Below are 6645 nucleotides of genomic sequence, written 5' to 3'. Positions count from 1 at the left end.
GTTGTGTTTAGGCCTACATGCTGATGTAAGCAGTCAGCAGTCAACTGTTTCAAGGTTGCAGTCTCCATGTGCTTAGTGATAGGCGGTTGTTAATAATGGTGGTTTGTCGATGTTTGCGTTTTGTTTGTGACGGCAGTTGATTAGGTATGTGCGTGTTTAATGTGTAACTTGTAAATAATTAATTGTAAATAAAAATCCGTGTGCGCAATTTGACATCATTTTATGGTCGTCTTTGTGGCTACATCAATATACCCGCAATACGTTTCATGTCCGCTGCAGTAACGCCCTCAAACGGAAACTTTTTGACCACGCCTTATGTAATGTATTCGGCGATCTGTACATAATGTACAGTCGATCGAAAAGAAAGGGAATGAGTGCATAGTTGTGTAAGTTCCTCAAAGGCACATTTTCCTAAAAACAATTGCACTTACAGGTATAGGCTAATTTTCTTTGTGGTTAACGACGTAGTTTCTACCTACATGGGAGGTGAGGTATATTTTGACAATAATATATATTGCCCCCTTCTTACCTGGCTACTCAGCCGGAGAACGAGAGTCTCAGTCGCAGACTGTTCGTTTTCTGGCTATGCAAAAAATGTTAAGGGCAGGGATAGCTTAAAGACTAGCGACAATAAAAATAAACACTAAATAAGGTTTCAAACATTTATTAAAACTAGCACTCTTCACAAAACTCAAATTTGACCAAAATCTTGCGTTTTTAATTTTTTAAAAACATCTTTTCTGCCGGCCTGTCTCGATAATATGGAATTTCTTCCCCCAAAATTCAGCTGATTTAAATATCTGTAATTATACATATAATTATTAGCCTATGTTGAATGAAATAAATAATAATAAACTCTATTTGTGAGAAGACCTTCTCTACTAAAATCAGATTATTTTAAAATGAAATATTTCTTTGACCTAATAATCGTTAATGATTGAATTAACTCTTCCTCTAATTAATGAGAAATATCAAAAATAAATTTCTCCTGTCGAAATTTTCTTCACATTATTTTCCTCAAATTCTCAATTCATTAACTGGAATATTTCTATAATTATCATCTTAAAATTCTCCTTAATAATTACATAAATTGACGTAGCGTTTTTCATCAATATCACCTTCGTTGAAAATTTTTTAACAATGTAGGATTTACAGCAAATGACTTCGTGAGTCCCATCCACGGGCATGACCCTTGCTTATTAATTTTTTCTAGTACATCAGACCCTATTCTATCTTATTTTGAAATAAAATTGACTAAAGATTCACATCTCCGTAAAATATGATCAACGCAAAATCACGAAAAATTGATCAGAACACACGCAGTAGTCAAGAGATCAAGTCAGAATGTCGTCAAGAAAAATATCACAATTCCCAAAATAATGGCAAATCACACATACCACATTCACACTAGGATACATGGTAACATTAAATAATATTTACAACAAATACTAGTCCTTGATTATTATCTTTAAATTTTAAAGTAGGTCATGGAAGATTTCAGATGACGGTATCGGCTAAAGAAATACCATTGCGACGAAATGGAATGTACTGACGTCAGGATATCACTTCAAATGAACTAAGCTCAACAACGATGTTCATGAGAATGTTAGAGATAGATATCATCGGAAATATCATATAGAACACCATTAACGCAGGTTAAAAATAAATATTCGCGTCTATGGTTCATGAGTTGCGACACTATTATTATCCTCCTAATATCATGGCAAAATGAAATGGCGTATGGCTTTTAGTGCCGGGAGTGTCCGAGGACATGTTCGGCTCGCCAGGTGCAGGTCTTTTGATTTGACACCCGTAGGTGACCTGCGCGTCGTGATGATGAAATGATGATGAAGACGACACATACACCCAGCCCCAGTGCCAGTGAAATTAACCACTCATGGTTAAAATTCCCGACCCTGCCGGGAATCGAACCCGGGACCCCTCTGACCAAAGGCCAGCACGCTAACCATTTAGCTATGGAGCCGGACAATATCATGGCTATCAATTAATACGTGCTCCACTCGAAGAAATTATGTTCAACAACATATTCTCTCCACATTAGACTCAATTAATGGATCCATAAATCAAACACCAAGTAATTGATCCATTCCCAAGTCCATAAATATATCAAATATAATAACTGTAATAAATACAATTAATGTAACAAATGCAATAAATGATCCGTCAGCATTCGGCCGTATTCCAGGTTCACATTTGCCTATTTAGAGCACACATTAATGTCACACAAAAGCAAACAATATTTACACTCATGACCTTATTTTATCTTTTAACCCGAGGTGGAGTTAAATTCTTATTTTATTATTATTATTATTATTATTATTATTATTATTATTATTATTATTATTATTATTATTATTATTATTATTAACCGTGCGTGGTCACATATCCGCGTATACTGAAGCTCGATAAAATAGCAGATGTCTCTAACACGTTTGAAATGCATCCCAAAATATCGCAATATCGCCGAGGAAAATCTGACGTAAAGAAACATACTAATAATCTGTCCCACATGACTTCAAATAAATTATAATTTAATTTCAAATTAAATCATTATTATCGGAGAGGTCTATTATTTTTAATACACTCCTGTACTGCTGAATTGGGACAGTCAGAATGAATCTCGAAGACATCCACACTGCACTGACTACCTAATAGAGTCCAATACACATTCATACACAATATCTAACTACCTTGCACCATGGAAAGAAGAAATGAAATATCTAACTACTGCAATACTAAGAGAAACCTATGCAAATGAATAAGGAAGGGTAATGTCTACATTTTGTGTACAAAGATTGACAGATATAATTTATAATATGGTACTTAAGTGAATGTTGAAGCTGGATTTTGGCTGATGACCTTTGACATGGGATAGGTCACCCACCATCGAACTCCGTCCTCTCCATGTCCGAAGTCGCCTCACATTTTAGAACATCATTGCAGCTGCGAGGACGAACATGGAATAACAATGGACTTCCTTTGGCTGATGTGCTGGCATCTTGAATTTATCTTGTTCTCCACGTAGTCTTCCTCTTTTGTTTTCCGGTATAGAATAAGCTGAAACTAACAAACAAGTCTTAAAATGTGTCCAGTACAGACACGCGATGAGAAATGTTATGAATTAATACGTATCTTCTCCAATAATCTTCTAAATTCGTGGACCAAAATTTTTAATAAATCTGAACTGCCGAATAATCGAACCCAGGGAGGTCTGTAAATTGAGCGTCGGCGTATTTTCCAAATAGAAGCACGTTCAGAAGAAGCAGTCAGAATCAGACGCAGAATAAGACGAGAATGAGCAGCTCCTTCGGGAAACACCACATTATAACTGTCTTGAGACAAGGGTGTGTCGCCGTAAACGTTTCTGATTGGTCAATAGCTTGCACTCGAGCGGGTGTTATAATTATATTGGAGGTACAGTTAGATGTAGAACGTCCTTGACTTTATCGATCGCCTAGCCTTGGATTCTCCCCCGCCGGTCACGTGGCATACAGCTGGCTGTCAGGCACATAAAAAAATTCCAGCTCTCATCTCTTGCTTCGGAAATTACGGTTTCGAACCGCCCGCCTCTCTGTGATACTGAACTGGGAAAATTTTCACCCTGGCTGATGAAACAATATTTTAACACACTGAGATATTAAAATATTCCCTCTTTTACCAATCTTGAAGGGGACTATATATATATATTACTTTATTAATTAATTCCAACGAGCCAAAGCTCATAAACATGAATTGTACAATACAATTTGTTTAGCGTCTAAAATTAATATGATACATTATTACATTGGCTGCAAATAATATATATAAATTTGCTATAATTAACGTTACTCTAAATATTTCCTTTACGTTACCATTACACAAAGTCTTATCAAGAAAGTAATCTACTTTCTTAGGTGCTGATTCCATAGCATTTTCTTTAAAGGTGACAGATTGGAAACTGATTTTAAATCTCTTGGAAGATGATTATATGATTGAATGGCTGAGAACTTAAAGCTACAGTTGCCATACTTATATGAGTTTATTTGAAAGAGAGCTATGTTACCTGTTTATCGTGTGTTATAATTATGAATGCCTGAATTCCGGTTGTAGTTACTATCGTGAAGGACACTGTTTAGTTTAATTTTGTGATTTAATATTGGTGATCTAAAAGCAGTGCACATAGAAAAGGGCATAATTTTACTATTAGCGTACAGAACTCGAGTGGGTATGTCAAAAAGAAGATTATAGATATTTTTGATTGCTCTATTTTTTATTACCATAAGTTCATGAAGGACTGTCTTTCTGCAACGAGACCAAATTATGTTTAGGTATTGTAAGTGACTGTGGATGAGTAAGTAATATACTGTAAGTAGAACTTTCCTACGGACAATATATCTTAATCTTCTCAAAAGCCCAGATACTGGAGCTATCTTTTTTGCAATGTAATCAACATGCTCTAACCAGCTTAAATGTTTATCTATTGTTAGACCCAGATATTTAAAGTGATCGACCTCACCTATTTCCGTGTTGTTAATATCTATCTTTGAATGATTAATATTTTTATACTCGGCTTAGTTATAATCATACATTTAGTTTTATTGACGTTCATAAATAATTTATTGATACTGAGCCACTTGTCTATTGCGATGATGTCTTCTTGCATATTATTGATCACCGAGTCCACTTTGTCCCCAGTGTAGAATACATTTGTGTCATCTGCGTAAAGCATAATTTTACCCTTTAAATTTAGAATATTTATATCATATATATATATATATCAGAAACAAGGTAGGGCCCAAGATAGACCCTTGTGGAACCCCACAATTCACCTCCTTGTCCGTGCTCTGATAACCATTGACGGAAACAAATTGCCTTCTTCCGATAAGGTAGCTGCATAACCACTCTAATGCAACACCACGAATTCCAGCATCTAATTTAGATAACAGAATTTCGTGATTTATCGTATCGAAAGCTTTAGCGAGATCAATAAACAATGCGGCCGCAATCTGGTTACCGTCAACGCTTTCCTGAAGCATCGACATAAGATCAGTAACTGCGAGTTCTGTGCTGGAATTCTCCCTGAATCCATACTGGGATCGATAAAAATCTGTGTTTGTTCAGAAAAACCATTAGTCTTGCCTTTATAATCCTTTCTAATGTTTTGGAAATGATGGGTAGTATGGATATAGGTCTATAGTCCCCTGCGTTACTAGTGTTCCCTCCTTTGAAAATCGGGATAACTTTAGCAGTTTTAAAAGCCTGCGGTACGACCCCAGTTGCCATGGATTCATTAATTAATGCAACAAGCTTACTTATTAGCTGTCCATCGAAACTGTTGACCATAGTAACTGTAATCCCATCTACTCCACAACTTTTTTTACTTTTTAAATTCGTAATTATACATTTGACTTCCGTGTTATCTGTTGGATATAAAAAAAGGGATTCAAGCTGGCGGTTACTATTCAGATCTATGATATCATGTGTGGTTGTCTGAGATGCAAGATTATCGGCTATGCATGTAAAATACTTATTGAATTCGTTAGCAATTTCTTGTTTATCATTAATTACCACATTCCCTATTGACAGAGTTTTGCAAGTTTCTGAGCTGTGCTTTTTGTTATATATATTTTCATTCAAAATTTCCCACGTTTTCTTAGGATTTTTATCATACACGTTTAATATTTCCGAATAATAATTTATCTTAAGTTTTCTTTTTAGGAATGTTACTGAATTTCTATATTTAATGTATTCCTCTCTCAAAGGAATATTATCTTTGTGTTGCCCAATCTTAAGTTTAGAGTGAAGAGTGTTCCGTCGCTTAACGAGTTTTAACAATTCAGATGTTATCCAGGGAGTTGCCACATCTATTTTGAATGCGTTTTTCTGCTTCATGGTATGGTGATTGCCTCTATTTGTGTTTTTTTGGATTTGAGTATTAAGGGGGTTGTACATGTGGTTCATCTTAAATTCGTGGGCAGAATGTCTTGCATTCTCTGGCAGGAAATAAGTGTTATTTAAATTATTTTTATCTCTGCATTTTAAGGATAAAGTCAAAGTGTTGTTTTGGATATAGGTTCTCTTATGTGGCCATACCGTATCTGTGATAAGGATGTTATGATCACTTATGTCATTATCTACATTCGAAACTCTGAACTATATTTTAACTGTGTTAACTGCTACATGACCCAGAAGAGTTGATGATTTGTCAGTAGTGCGTGTTGCATAAATTTTGTTACACAGTGTGAACCCATAGCATGAAAGGATATTTATATACTGCTTTTTTAAATGATCTTCTATAAAAAGTGTCAATATTTGTATCACCAATAAAAACAAGTACTGTTAGTCTGAGAAAGGAAATTTTCCGAAGATGTTAAAAATATTGTTGCATTGCCCCTCAGAGGATTGTATCCTCCAATTATATGCAGACTATCTGAATTGGAATTACCAGCTGAGATGCCTCCCCAAATCTCAACCCAGACCAACCTATGTTTTTTCACATTTGTTAAGAATTTTAAATTTCCACTTTTTATGGATAAATATCCCTGACTCACCACCCCCTCGTGTATCTCTATGAGCAAACAAACATGAGTAGTTACTAAAATTGTAATATTTGGCCTCGTTGCTTTTAACCCAGGTTTCGGATAT

Source organism: Anabrus simplex, chromosome 2, assembly GCF_040414725.1.
Source record: "Anabrus simplex isolate iqAnaSimp1 chromosome 2, ASM4041472v1, whole genome shotgun sequence".
NCBI lineage: Eukaryota > Metazoa > Arthropoda > Insecta > Orthoptera > Tettigoniidae > Anabrus > Anabrus simplex.
Note: the sequence above shows the minus strand (reverse complement) of the source record.